Genomic DNA, 16,197 nt, shown 5'->3' with positions numbered 1-16,197 from the left:
TTTTCTATTACAAGCAGGGTTCTCCACTCAAGAGGATTTATTTTACCAAAGGTCAGACATTTTTCTTTTTTTTACTGGGGATGAAAGTAATTGTACATTTGTTTTTTCCTTTATTTGCAACAAAAATTGATATTTTGTGTTTCAAAATATCGCATGGTTTTAAATAAAAAGATAAAAATTGCATACACATACTACATTACATACAATGTACTCATACCAGATAAGCGGGAAAATATTGCAATCGTCCCATCGCTAATTACGTTAGAATTGCGCTACTGACTTCTGTTGTTATTGTTGTTGATGTTTTGTTGTTGTTGTTTTTTTTTGTTGTTTTTTTTATTTTTTACTGAGCTTAATGTTGCTATTACTATTTTACCACTTCTCAAGTATTGTTATGTTGGAAACTTTCAACGAACAATCATTATTTTAATATGAATGTTAATATATCTTCTCGCCTTTGCTCATGATAATATGTTTGAAACCCCTTCAAACTAAATACACGCGAGCCACTCGATTAGCAAGCAAGATCACAAAGAGATGTTTCTGTATTTAGAAAATGCTAGGCATTTTTTTTTTTTTACTATAAAAGCTCCATTCCACGGACTGCATACCTTTGGAAATTCTCTGCCTATTTCCTGTTTCACCGACCATACTAACATGCCGATATATTAATATTAATAAAACAGTTGCTGCCAAACTACCAACTCAGGTTGCCCACTATAAATCTGACTCCAATCACAGTAACAAATACGCCTTGTTTAGGGTGACCCAAAGTAAAAACAAACAAACTCATAATCACGAAATCTTACGAAACTGTAATCTTGTCCATATATTAAAACTAAAGCACCTTTAATGTACGTACGTGTGTCACTGTTTCAAGATTATAAATTATTCGACCAGGAAACTCTATTTATTACAAAAAAGGAAAGAAGATTATAACATACTACAACATTAAATTATGAGTATACTAGCTGTACCCTGCCACGCGTTGCTGTATAGATACGATAATTTAATGTTCGTAGTATGTTATCACCTTCTATCCTGCTTTTTAATAAATAGGATCATCCGATCGGAATGGTTAACTGTAGGTATAGAACGCTTTATACCCTCCAAAAAATTCCAGTAAAACTTAACAGACAGCCGTGATACTCGCCAGAATGTGCTGCTGCCATTGCGCACAGAAATCACTTTTTCCATTGCTCCCAACATGATAGATGTAATGAGACTAAAGACGCTTTCAGGACTGCCGCAACCATTGTAAAATAGTAATAAAGAACGCTTTCACCTTTCATAAAAACAGATAAATGGTTGTAAAGAAACACCCACGTTTTAGTTTTAATTTATTCGTTCTAATAATATTATGGGGTCTGAGTTTTTGCTTAACATGTATAAAAATGAAATATATTTAACTTTCGATTTATTTGTACCAATAATATTTAGAGCTCATCGTTGGCGTATGACATTTATAAGAAAGAAATACTTACTTCTATTTTATTAATGTCAATAATATTGTGCGGTCTCCGTCCGTCTAAACCAGAGGGATTACGCCCATCTCATTCAAGGGGTTTTTAACCTCAATAAGTTCTGACTCATTATTAGAAAAGATTAAGCATCACAAACAAATCTTAAGCGTGACCGATCGACCAATCGATCGACTTATTGACTGATCGACCTTATAAAAATGTGTAGTCGCAGCGTAAACAACTATAAATAACAACAGACAAAAATTACGAATCCGAACATATGGCGATCAGTGTTTCACCCTTACTTTCAATTCAGCTTTTGTTCTACGCGCCTTCCACCCAGGCACCGCGCCACAGTTGGATAACTTTCCCGTCACGGTCCCTAAGTTCACACACATTTTTTTTTTTTTTTTTTTTTTTACTTTCCCATTCCTTTTTCCAAGATCCTCAACGGCCACTCCATCATTTAATTAGGGCATCAATTGTACGGCTATTATGCTTCTCTGATGTTGCAGACGGGGTAACCTCCTCGGAGCAGGGTTATTAGCACCATCGGCCGCAAGCATCGTGGCTGATTGCTGTGTCGTCGCTATCGTCTCTTTTTATCGGCGCGTCGAGGCGAACGGACAACAGTCGGAAATTAACGCCATGTTTAAAACGGGAATTGGCGGGAATATTATGGGCAGTTACTTCCGTTCCGAGTCCCGCATAATTGCAAGTAAAGCACAATAAATTTTTAAAAAATACTACAGCGATATTGACTCTAAAGAAAACAATGATTTGCAGCTGCCATCATAGTAATTCCAATTGCCGACTTTTGTCCTGCAGACCACATTATAATTGCTTGCTTTTGTATCGCCATTCAACGACAGTTGCTTAAAGTTTCAGATAATTTAATTTACGGTTCAAGAGTCATCAGATAATGGAGCATTACGTTCTGAACCATAACAAGATGTCCACATGACATTTTTTCCTCCCAATTTATGATATTTTCCTGGATTCATAAATTTCTCTTTCCTCTTTACACCCCCTCCGCCTTCTAACAATCCTTCACGCATTTAATTGGCCAAATTTTTATCGGGTAATTGCTACCATATTTTAATCAAACAAACATTAAAGAAAAATGCTACATAAATATACTAATATACGTGTGTGTGTTTTTGTGTGTATGGATGACGATTTTAAGCCCCCCCCCCTTCGTAAATGATCTCGCCTGCTGCTTTCTGAGCATTATGCGAAGCTCTTTGTAAATAGACAAACAAATTGAGCACTTTAAAAGTAGCGGTCAACATGTTTATATAGATATTTGAAGATATGGTCTGCGGGGGATTATCAATTAGAAGGTTGTAGTTTCGACTTTTGGCTCAGGAAAAGATGCTAATTAAGCACTAATGACGATTTGTGATACAGCGAAACAATCTGTCTATCTATAGTATAAGTCTTCGCAATGTAAGAACAGTGGGCTACTGTTTCCTTTCAATTAAAATTTGATTACGAGCCTTGCGTTAGTGTTCGAGCGGAAACAGAATTGTCATCTCGAGCTAGATGTGTTTTCAAATGAAGAAGAATCAAAGGGAGACAAGTCATGGAGGTTTATGACGATATTTTGAACGAGAATTGTCAACAGACCGAAATCAGTAAACTCGTCAGTATATCTGAATTATAATATCCATAGTAAATATGTATGTGTTAAGGCAAAAGATCCACATAAAGTCTGCGTTTGCAAAATATGAAAGAAATGCTGCGAGACAATGTTTGTGCATACGAGAAATTTAGTCCGTTATAAACGGTCAACAGTTTTAACGCGTTGTCTTACGATGAGTACTTTATACCAAACTTGTAGGTCAAATGTGAGATTGTGGTGCTTAATCTCTATTCATACATAATGATGCATGACACGTAAGACGCTGTAGATAATCATAATAAAGGTCAATACAAAGTTTAAGGCAGGTCAGTCGAGTAGTTTCTGAAAAAAACGTGGAACGACAGATAGACAAAGGGAAATATAATATATTATATTTCTCTTCTCTTCTCTCTCTCATTCTGTCTCCCCCCCTCTCTCTCTCTCTCTCTCTCTCTCTCTCTCTCTCTCTCTCTCTGTATATATATATATCAAGTGTCATGCTGACTGAGAATATACCAACATTGTGGGTGTTTGTTTTATATGTTTTGACTTTCAGCTGAATATTCACACAAACATGCACAGAGACACTTGTCCTTTGTGTATTAGATGGTGATAGCACAGTTTAAAAAAAAAAGTTCTTTGTCTCACCGCAATTCAGTGCTATTTAATTCATAGCAAGCAGTAAATATTCAATTTATTTTTCATTATTTAACTGTATAAATAGTCGCTTGTTGTTTCATAATATTGCTACTTAAGTTTAACTTTCAAAGTTATCTGTTTAAAAACGCACCGCGCAGAAATAGCAAAACTAAGAGAGAGAGAGAGAGAGAGACAGAGACAGAGAGAGAGAGACAAAGACAGAGACAGAGACAGAGACAGACAGACAAATAGACAGACAGACAGACAGATAGAGAATTGTTTATTTTCAATCACATACTCTCATGTGTTGTTATTAGGGCTAGGACAACAGCATATTCTTTTCATTGTTTTGACTCTCGAGTGTGTATCTGTTGATATCTTATATGCTTTTATATAGTGATGTGGTTCTCTGTTGATTAACTGTGTCTTACTGTGTCAGATATATACTCGAGAGTCGAAACAATGAAAAGAATATTCTGTTGTCATAATCCTAGTTATCATTATAATTCGATCCAAATAACGAAAGGCAGTAGTAAGCGCTGTTTATATTTTAATTTACTTACATCGTTTCTTTTAGATATTTTTTTTTATGTTAGTTCGGTGCAAAAAAAAAATCCGGTTTATAGAAGGGATATGTTAAACTATTGTCATTTATTCCATTCATATTTTTATTACTAAAACTTATCAGAATTATAAACTTAGAATTTTTTCCTGCATATTAATAAATCATCACTCATATCATATCATATCACCCACGTTGACTCAAGAACTACCTTATTTAGTCAGAAGAGAATTATCTTCCACATCGATAATGCCCATTTTCACATATCACTACTAATCAAAGATCTTCTATACGAATTTGATTAAGAAGTCATTCCCCATTCTGCATATTCTCTTTTTTTATTTTTTACATAGGAGTCACCACTTATCATGGCTCGGAAGTCACTCGAGGATAAGGGTTATTGAGTGTACACTAATCAATGGGATAATATCGTAGTAATCGTTAGTAATGGAAATTTGGTAGATTGTCTTACTTAAGGGGCGGTTCATCAAGAATTTGTTTATGTTGAACTTGAAGACAACCAAGTTGTAGTCAGCTGGGAAACAGGCAAACGGAAGAGAGTTCCACAGGTGTGTAGTTCAAAGAAAAGAGCTTTGTTCATGGAGTCTACGTTTTGACTTAGGCACAGATAAAGAGTGGGGAAAATTATTGACAGTGGTTTCAGCTAAACCGGTGTTTTTCGTGAAAGATCTTGATCGAACTCCTTCAGATTATCCCTTACTTCGAGGATTACCAAACTATTAAGATTGCCTAAAATTAACGAGAGAAACTTGAACATGAGTTAGATTCATATTTCACATCAAAACATAAAGAATTTTGCCGACGAGACATTTATAAGCTCGTTGGCAGAGGAGATCAAGTTATAGAGATCAACGGCCGTTACTTTTTGTGAATACAGAGTTTTCAAAACATACAGTTTTTCATTTTGAAGATAAATTTGTAAATAAGCAAAAACAGTTGTAATGGCCTAATCTAATTTATCAATTTTCTCCAAAACGGATTGTACTTTCGTCTCATTTTTCGGCGCCTCAAATTATATTTTCATTTACTAAAATTTGAATTTTGAGACACTGAAATCTTTCTTAGCGCCGGATATCAATAAACAGCAAAAAAATATATTTCTAGAAACAAAACAAAATAGTCAAATAGTGTTCAGGGGTAGGAGCAAAAATTTCTTGGGTTCCTTGTTTTCCACGGGCAACATCAGGACACGTGACCTGCTAGTGGTAAAGATACGTAAATTAAATTGACTGGTTAACAATATAAAAACCTTTCGCCATGTTAGGACCATTCACATCTTAACGATCATCCTAAATACACATTAGCAACATTTACAGTATTCCCACGTACGGATAGGATTGGTTTCTTCTTCTTCTTCTTCTTCTTCTTCTTCTTCTTATTTTCGTAATGTTCTTCTCGACGACTTCCCTGTCATTTGTCGTTTTTTTTTCAATTAAAACAAATCATTCAGGTTTTGTAATAGATGACTCTTCCCGATATTGTATTTCAGCCAACCTTTCTTTCTTACTAATGTTTCTTTAATTTTTTCATTTTTTTTTTCTTTCCTTTTTTCTAAGTTTATTTGATGTTAACACCATGTTTTTCTTTCTTTCGATTGTCTTTATTCCTTCTTTTTCATTCATTCATTCATTCATTCATTCATTCATTCATTCATGTTTTTCTCTTTTTCGATGTTCTGTATTCTTTCTTTGTTTTCATACATTCATTCATATATGCTGTTAAATAAGATTGTTTTCCCATTTTTATTTAGATTTTTTTATTATTTACTATTTATATCATTTTTTATTTGTATTATTTTTTCGTTTTTAAATTTTTTTTTACTATTTATTCAGAATAATTGTTTCTTTATCTACTTTTTTTCTTATAATAGGCATTCTAAATATAATACAATTAACTAGTTATCCGCATCAGTTCTAATTGTAATTCTAATGAAGTAGTGTATTGATACACGTCTCATAATCTAACGTATTGCATTAAAATGTTTATGCGCCAACTTTAGATAGAACGTTATGAAAATATATAGCAATTCAGCTACGCAGAATCTGTCGCCTCATGATTTTTTCTTTGCCAATACACGACAGTTGTTTGCAATAAGATGTCTGCTGACAGAACCTGGGTATAGCAGCAGCCCACACGCTCCATGAGACCTAGGATTGGCTTCAGGAGTGCTACGAGTTTGTACCCTTCTCTCAGTGGCTCATCTCCTCCCCCGACCTGAACCCGCTAAGCTACTTCGTTTGGTCATATGTCGAGGACATCACCAACATGACCTCCCGGCGCATACTTTCTATCTCTTCCAATGTACATTCATCGTTTTCCTTTCTGTCTGTCTCATTTTTCATCAATATAATGACTATTTCTTTCTTTTTTTTCTTTAATCCCCAATCAACATAATCGATATTTATTCCTTTCTATTTGACTTCTTTCTTTTAAGTCAAACTCATCTAATCTGTCTTTTATATTTCATACAAACCAAACTTTTTTTTGCTTTCGTTATTTCCAAACTAACAACATTTTTTTTAATTTCTCTCTGCCGCTTACATTACCCGTTCTCTTATATTTTCTTTCTTCAATTCATATATACAGGGTGGAACGATAAAATTGTCACCCTAGAAAATACGGCATTATCCCATTTCCGTTTCATGAGAACCGGTTTTCTTTTCTTTTTCTTTTTTTTTTTTTGTTGTAGACCAGCTACTATTTGGCCAGTTATGTACCAATCCCAAGAGCGATAGGAGCCTTCTATCACGTCTGAAAGTGACACAAGGAGCGAGATCGAAGATGCGCCGCTGTACAACTCATGCTCCCTTCCGATCCAAGTTATGGCAAAAGAACCATCGCCAGCACCCTCAAAATTCAAATGTGGGCAATTCCATGCTTCAGGGCACAGCTCAACGAAGTTTCCGACCACAGTTATGGTCTTTGATTTTGTTTCAAATGAGGACCACATCATGGCACCTCACATTTTTTGAAGTTGGGTTGAAAGTCCACACTAAAGTATACCTGAATGTTCTGAAAAGTGTGATGAACCCCTGTGACAGAACCTGGGTATAGCAGCAGGATACGTCGCCGGCCTACAAGTCCCATGAGACAAAGGCTTGGTTTCAGGAGTGCTACGAGTGTGTACCCTTCTCCCACTGGCTCCACTCCTCCCCCGACCTGAACTTGCTAAGCTACTTCGTTTGGTCATACGTCGAGATCATCACCAACATGACCCCCCGGCGCTTGTGGAAAAGGCATTTTTCCAATTCCGAACCCGTATTGAGGCGGTGATTGAGGTTGAAGGCGGATACATTGAATAGATGTCAGCTCTACTACATAATCAAGTTACCTGAATTGAGTTTGCAATAAAAGTTTACAAATAACGCTCTAGTGTTGTTTCTTTAGGGCGACAAATTTATCGTTCCATCCTCCTCCCCCGACCTGAACCCGCTAAGCCACGTAATGGTAATATATAGCCTTTCTTTGATTGTATTTTATTAATTTATTTTTCTAATTCCATCGCGATTTCTTTTCTATTCGTTCTTTAGAAAATCACAGTATTATTTCTTTTTTCCTTTTTTTTTTCTGTCTCGGATCAGGAAGTCTACATAAACCTTTTTTTTTTCTTTCTTTCACAATACATACGATTCTTTATGACCTTACTTCCTTTGTTTTCTTTGGTTTGTTCATACTTCTCCTTTTTCTCCCTTTTCTTCTTTTTCCTGGTCCTAATGAATATCAACTTCTTGATTGGGTCGCATTGGGAAAGAAAGCAAGGCAAGAAAACGTTGATGTAGATCCGAAGAGAAAGAAAGAAACAATGATTACTGTGACTTTCTAAAGAATGAAAGGAAAAGAAATCGACGTTAATGCACTAAACATTGCTGTTATTTTTCCTCTCCCATTGCAAAACTCAATCATGTTCTGCAAAGCCAAAAACAAAAACAACAATTTTTTTTGTATGATACAGTCATCATAAATAAATATTTGAGGATATAATTGACTTGAAGCATGAAATCTTTTGTCAAAATGATTGAACCCAAAAAGGGTTGAAATAGAGTAAAACAAAACCTCCAAACTAAACATGAATAAGTATTTAAAAATATAAAGTACTTGACGCATAACACCTGTGACTCCAAAATTACAGAAATCGGTATTAAATAACACTAAAATGGTTGCTATGCCGTTATACAAAACAACCAAACCAAACCTCTTCCTCCGCTTTCTTCTTCTTCTTCTTCTTCTTCTTCTTCTTCGTTCACCCTATTTATTTCTGTCCGTCCCGCCCCGTTCATAAATCTCCGAAGTTCATTTTCCGCCCCGCACAGTAATCAAATCACTCCGAATAGGTCAACCAATTACCAATGCCCGTTTTTAGAAATGAGACTCGAATCCGGTTAAAGACCAAATGTTTTGTGACGATTTTTCCCGAAGCATACGGAGATACAAGGGCGCTACCCTTGTGTAAAGGTAATTAACGCAGACAAATTGCTCGCTTGGCCAATTTATTTATCACCACTCTCCTACGCATAAATCCAAGGAAGTCCAACCTGGGCGGTCAGTCGAATGGATGCATGCACAAAGAGAGAAAATGACTCTACACAACATGGGTGGTCGCTTACAGGTAACTCTTGCCGACCACTTTCAATTTATTGTTAAATAATAAGAATAAGAAGACTATAACAACAACAACAACAACAACAACAACAACAAAAATAATTGATATTATTGTTGTTGTTGTTGTTGTTGTTGTTGTTTTTGTTGTTGTTGTTGTTTTAGTCTTCTTATTCTTATTATTTACCAACAACAACAACAACAATTGCCGACTATTATCCTCATTTTTCTTATTTGTTGTTTCATAACGTTTCGGCCAACTATTCCTCTGGCCTTCGTCAGGTGGTAACCGCGACGGATAGGAACTCCGAATCTCCTGACTGCCTTCTCAACAATTGCTGTTATCCATAGTTGTTGTCGTCTCACCACGTTTTTGGTCAAGTAACCCTCTGGCCTGCTTTGGGTAGGAATAAAACGGGGGCCATGGCGCAGCGGATAGAGACGTTGAATCACTAAGATTCCAGGTGAGCGTTGTCTGAAGACAGCGGTTTCAAAAAAAGAGTGATGCCAAATATTTGAGAAGGGTTAAGGAGGATGGAAGAGAGAGAGCGTTGATCATACCTCCGTTGAACAAGTGCGAAGAGAACTGGGACCTTGGGGAGACCTATGGCCACTCAAATTCCAGTGCCAGCGACAAATAAATGGTAAGCGGCCGTTGTGATAACACAAATTCATTTGCAAATGTTACCGAAAGAGGTGGAGGGTACAGGAAACTTGGGGAGACATGTTGTCGCTCAATTTCCAGGGAACACTACAGGTTGTTTTCAAGGAAAGATCTTTGATGACCTGTGTGAAAGGTCCTTGTGAATCAATAATAATAATAATAATAATAATAATAATAATAGTTGAAAAATTAGTAGCAGTTGTATTTATATTGATGAAGTAAAGATGGTAGCAATTATAATAGGAATAATAGTAACAATAAAATTATAATAATAAAATGAAATAAGAATAGCGATAGCAGTAATAATAATAATAATAATAATAATAATAATAATAATAATAATAATAATAATAATCTGGGACCTTAGGGAGGCTTAGTGCCACTCAAATTCCAGTGGAGACCAATAGCTACTGCCAACGAGAAATCAATGGAAGGCAGCAGTTGAGATGATGCAAATTTATTTGCAAATGGTATCAGAAAGAGGAGGAGAGTACTGGAAACGTGGGGAGACTTGTTGTCACTCAGCTTCCAGGAACATATATATATATATATATATATATATATATATATATATATATATATATATATATATATATATATCAGTGAATATATATAGTGAATATATAAATATATAGAGAGAGGATATATATATATATATATATATATATATATATATATATATATATATATATATATATATTAGGGAAGGAACGATTCCAATATTTTTCCCGATTCCGATACAATTTACCGATTCCGATTCTTTATTATCTTCTAAATATTTAACTATAAAAGTGTTATTTTGTCCCGATTACTGCAAAAACACATCTTTAATGTCCCTATATTTTTTTCAAACGTAAAAACAAACTTGGGAGAGGAGTTATCTAGAGATTTTATTTTTACTGGAAGTTTAAATCAATAAATATTTATTATCATTGGAAGCAGTGGAAAATGTTCCTTAAACCAAAATTAAATAAAAAAAAGATAATTTAAGGAATCGGGTTTTGCATCGGAAAATAGTCTCAAATTTTTCCAATTCCGAAGTTCTGATTTTTCCGATTCCCAATTCCGATTAATCGTACCAACAAATATATACAATATATATACAAAACTGTGTTGAAATTCAGAGACTTTTTTGTAACTTTTATTTTTGTTTATTCCATCTTGAATTTCTTCATTACAACCGTTTCGTTAATGGAATGGCACTTTCATGATTTTATGTGGTCATAAAAGTCTCCTATTCTCATTAATTCATCAGATGTTATATCCATTCAATGTTACCAACAAACAGTTAATTTTGTACATGACAAACCTGGTGTTTACGTTTGGGGAAAGGACATCAAAGATGAAATAAACAAAAGTTACAAAAAAGAAAAAATTTAAGTCTTCGAATTTCAACAAAGTTTTGTACTATATATGTTCTGCACCTATAAAATAGATACATTGAGCTTTACTTGAAATTAATGGGGATTCAGTTTTTATCATAACAGTCTCAACCCGTTAAATGAAAACGGTATACATTGAAATTAACAATATTTCGAAAATAAACTGTTATAATATATATATATATATATATATATATATATATATATATATATATATATATATATATATATATATGAGCAAACAGTTAATGAAATATGTTAAAAAAACACTTTGAAATGAATTAAAAACATATTTAATCTGAAAAGGAAACACTAGATAAATGGATAGTCCTTAATCCGCGGAGTTTCGAAGAAATACTCTCCTTCTCATCAGAGGGTAGGAATTAGCAAACTGCGCGATCGGATTTTGCATGCAGAAGTATTTGATGAAACAACAATGCATGCAAAATCCGATCGTGCATTTTGCTAATTCCTACCCTCTGATGAGAAGGAGAGTATTTCTTCGAAACTCCGCGGATTAAGGACTATCCATTTATCTAGTGTTTCCTTTTCAGATTAAATATGTTTTTAACTCATTTTAAAATGTTTTTAACATATTTCATTAACTGTTTTCTCATATTATAAGCTCTATTTCCTATTTGGTATTATCGAGCTTTTATATCTGGCTGAGATAATTTTATAAATATTAATTCTTTAATATTTATAATTTACTTTAATTTTACCATCTTGGATCATTTTGGTAAATTCAATTGTAATTTCATTTTATTTTATATATAATATATATATATATATATATATATATATATATATATATATATATATATATATATATATATATATAAATTACAATAAGTTTACCAAGGTAATCAAAATGGTAAACTTAAAATATATTATAAATATTAAAGAGTTGATATTTACAAGTAAAGTAATCTCAACCAGATGTAAAAGCTCAATAAAACCGAAAAGGAAATAGAGCTTATAACTCTTTGTCAAGATGTTTTTTAACATGTTTTATTAATCATTTGTTCACATATACGAAAACGGTATACATTGAAATTAACAATATTTCGAAAATAAACTGTTATAATATATATATATATATATATATATATATATATATATATATATATATATATATTACTATAATAATTAAATACCTACAGACACTAGTATTTCATCCTTTCGGGAATCTTCAGTGCAGGGTGTCACGATTACTGCCAGTCGAACGATTCGAACCCCGCATCACGAGACATCTCTGGCTCGAAGTCGACTAAATGTTACCGCTCTCTTTGAAAGATACATATATATATATATATATATATATATATATATATATATATATATATATATATATATATATATATATATACACTGATAATATATATATATTATATATATATATGATATATATATACACTGATAATATATATATATATTATATATATATATATATACACTGATAATATATATATACACTGATAATATATATATATATATATACACTGATAATATATATATATATATATATATATATATATATATATATATATATATATCTTTCAAAGAGAGTGGTAACATTTAGTCGACTTCGTTGATTAGCACAATAGCGCTTACAAGTCTGGTTCAAGTAAATCCGAGACGATGTCAACTGAAAGTAAAGGTCCTAACCATCATATGAGACCATCTGCTTTCGGCATTATTGAGGGTCATTGGGCAGATATAAAGCTATCTTATCAGTGATTTATTTAATGAATTTCCCCACGCCCTGTGTGTATATTTCAGGGCACGTACCTAAAATAAAGAGCGAAAGAGAGGCTGAAATAATGGGAGACAGACAAATATATACATTTTGAGAGGGGCTGAGAGGGGACTGAAGGTGGGTGAATACGTACAAAGTAGATGAGCGTACAAGCTTAAAAGTCGAGGTGAAAATAAACGTGTACTTAAGTACGCACGTGTACGTGTATTTGTGTATTGGGTTGTTTGTCAGTGTATGTAGGTATTTTTTTTTAATAGTTTTCACTCCTAAGAAGGTGTATTGCTACTTGGACGTAAAGGGCTACCCTTTGGGATCATGTCTAAAAGGGTCTATATGTAAAGGGAGTGTACAACGTGTTGGGTCTCTATATGTTAACACTGTATAAACGTGTGTAACGTTACTTATGTATATTAGTTACTGGTATTTAGGTTGTTTTTTGTACGGTAGATCAACTATTTATCTCCCTCTCACTGCAAGATGATGTGACACAAATATCGAAAATGTGAGATTTGAAAAACCATAGAGGAAGAGCGATTACTTGGCAGAACCGTCGACATTCCCCGGTAGGAGCACCCCAGGCGATTAGCGAAGTTTACAATGGGGAGACATCCTAGAATTGCACAGCATCAGAACTATACATTGACCAGCAAGAAATAAACCATCGCAACAATAGCTTAGACACTGGTGGGTTTTGGGGCCGAAGGAAAATCCACAGATGAGTTTTGAGTTATTTAATGGTAAAGCACAATATCTATTGCAAATAGCTCATTGTGTATGATTTTCTGTATTACCTGCGTGAAAGTGTTTCTCGACAGAACTTGCTCGTAAATTATCGCAGTAGACATGAAGTGATTCGGCAATTCCATAGACCACGTTATCAATTAAACCATATGTATAACAGAGCGCGAATGCGCGTATGCACATACCGAGCCATGTTCGAAATGACGTCGCGGTAAGGAAAAAGAAAAAGACTATAAGAAGAAAACGATCACGTCAGAGATGTGACTAACGGCACATCTGTAATGAGAAGTCTCACGTGGCGGGAGAATGAGCAAATAAATGTCGTTCGTACAAAAAAAAAAAAAAGAATAGATTCATTACTTGTCCTATGTTTCCTGTGACGAAAGTCTATATTCAAAATTCTAAGATGGTGACCATCTTACCATTTATTTCTTTAAGTATATTGACATGCACAATTCTTGACAGCACCTGTTTCGTAGCGCAGAATAATTCATGTAATTCTTATGTCAATTCTTGAATTTATTCCGCCCTTACCTAATTAGTGGGAAAAAAAACACTTTTCAATTTTAAAAATAAAATAAAGGCATACAAATGGGCATGATTTCAATTTGTTACCAATGTGTAACGGAGAGATCCGACGTTGTTCGGGATTGAATGAGGATCAACAAACGTTTCACCTACCTATACTTTTATTGTCATCGAATTAGGTTAAATTGCCCATCTTTAATCAAACCCATTGATTGCCTGCTCTTGTAAGGGACACCCTCGTAGTGTACCGGTAGGAAGCTTTATAAGCCTCCATGCAGTGACTTAGTCCACAATACATTGTAATCTACATTGTACTGTAGAGAATCTACTGTTGATTTTATAAAACTATTTGTAAATAACAGCTTCAGTGAAAGTTTAAAATGCAAAACGTCAAGTATCATGGTTTAGCTGTGCTCTAAACAGAACAAGTCCGGGCTCGTTCCTATCTTATCAATGAACGAACTGGTGATTTTATGAAATTATTCTTTGCATAATCCGTTGAATTAAAGTTAAACATACAAAAGTCAAGTATCATGGTTCAATTGTGCTCTAAATAGAAGCATTCATTTCGAACGCGCCCTTGTCTTATAAAATAATGTACAGTTGATTTTATTGGTTGGGTCTTTCAGCATGTGCGATGATAAAACGTCTCAAATGCAATTGTGATATTAAGTTCTATAAAGTGTTTTGTTTTAAGTTTCCAATTATCGGCTAATGATACTTATAACATGCATAAAACCTACGTAAGAACAGTTTCAGACACATCAAGTTGTGGCACAATGGCGTAGCCCTTTTTGAATGAACTGGGGGTTCTACATTAATAAACCTTGTGCCTAACTTGGCCTGCACTTATATGGAGGAAAACACACACACATTTCAGCGCGGACACATTTTTCTTAAAGGTTAAAACTGTCGGCACACCAAGATTGGCAGGTGTTTATGGTTCCAATGCACAATAAAAGTTAAACTATGTTGACATTATAATTTGATAAAAACAAAACATTGCATAAATACATATTGCTCTCTCTCTCTCTCTCTCTCTCTCTCTCTCTTTCTTTCTCTCTCTCTCTCTTCTCTCTCTCTCTCTCTCGTTCTCTCTTGTTCTCGTTCTCTCTCTCTATTTCTCTTTTTCACCCCCATTCTCTCTCTTTCAATGAATATAGAGAGAATTAAATATAATTCCATTGTTTTAAACAGTTGAAGCTTGCACCCCGGACGCGCGGGATATAGTAGTTTGGTGTGCACGAAATTGGTCGACTAAATATGCTTCGTACTTGTTAACTATTAAATAAATTATATATTTTTTTATAAAAATGCATTTGTTCGTTATTTTTATACAAGTATTCGATTTCAGCCTGCAGTTACTCCCATTAATGTGACGACGGAAAGCTACCTGTAACGACGCAATGAACACACAAAGAGGCGTCCCATGCCAGAAAGTTATAGCCGACGACTTATCGACCCGTTTTTGTTGATGTTTCCAACATGTGCCTTTTGTCCGTTGGATATCGTTGGATATCTTGTCCAACACCCGGGGAGCTGGTGTGTTCCCAAAACGTTCCTCGACCAAGTAACTCTCCAACCGGGGAAGCGATAGTATCATAAAGTACCTTCGTGTTAAATTTCCAAAAAAAATCGACCGAGGCGTTTCCGAATCCATAGGAAACGAACTCACACACATACATGTACACACACTCAGACAAAGTTCCTTTTATATAACTTCTTCCACTTTGTTTAACTCTTAATACATTATATTCTTATATGTTAAAAACCGTATTTACATGTATATATCGCAGCTAACTTATGGGAGAAGAGGTTTACATCAATGGGTTACAAAACCTAGGGTGGTTGATTCGAACTCGTTGGTAACTAGACTTGTTTTGTTAAATCAATGCTAGCAACTCATCAATAGATGAAGTGGGACTATGTATATAGATAAATACATTTTACAAAAATAAAAAAAAAATCGGTTTATTATTTTTGTCACCCTCTCGCACACCTTAATAAAGAGATGGCACTCTAAATCTTAACTTGGGTGAATACTTTAGATCTACTGAAAATGAATTGCATTAAAAGCCTATGTACATGTTTCTAACTATTCAAGAGCTTTGCGTTGTATAGTCACGTATCAAAGCGACGTCTAGTCATGTTATATCAGACAGTTATCACACGAGTATATATTACAGTTTGTGTTTATATAAAATATTTTTATAAGAAG

The sequence above is a fragment of the Euprymna scolopes genome, chromosome 18 (genome assembly GCF_053919585.1).
Source record: "Euprymna scolopes isolate OS-2025 chromosome 18, ASM5391958v1, whole genome shotgun sequence".
Lineage (NCBI taxonomy): Eukaryota > Metazoa > Mollusca > Cephalopoda > Sepiida > Sepiolidae > Euprymna > Euprymna scolopes.
The sequence above is the reverse complement of the archived record's forward strand: the minus strand, read 5'-3'. Positions refer to the sequence as shown.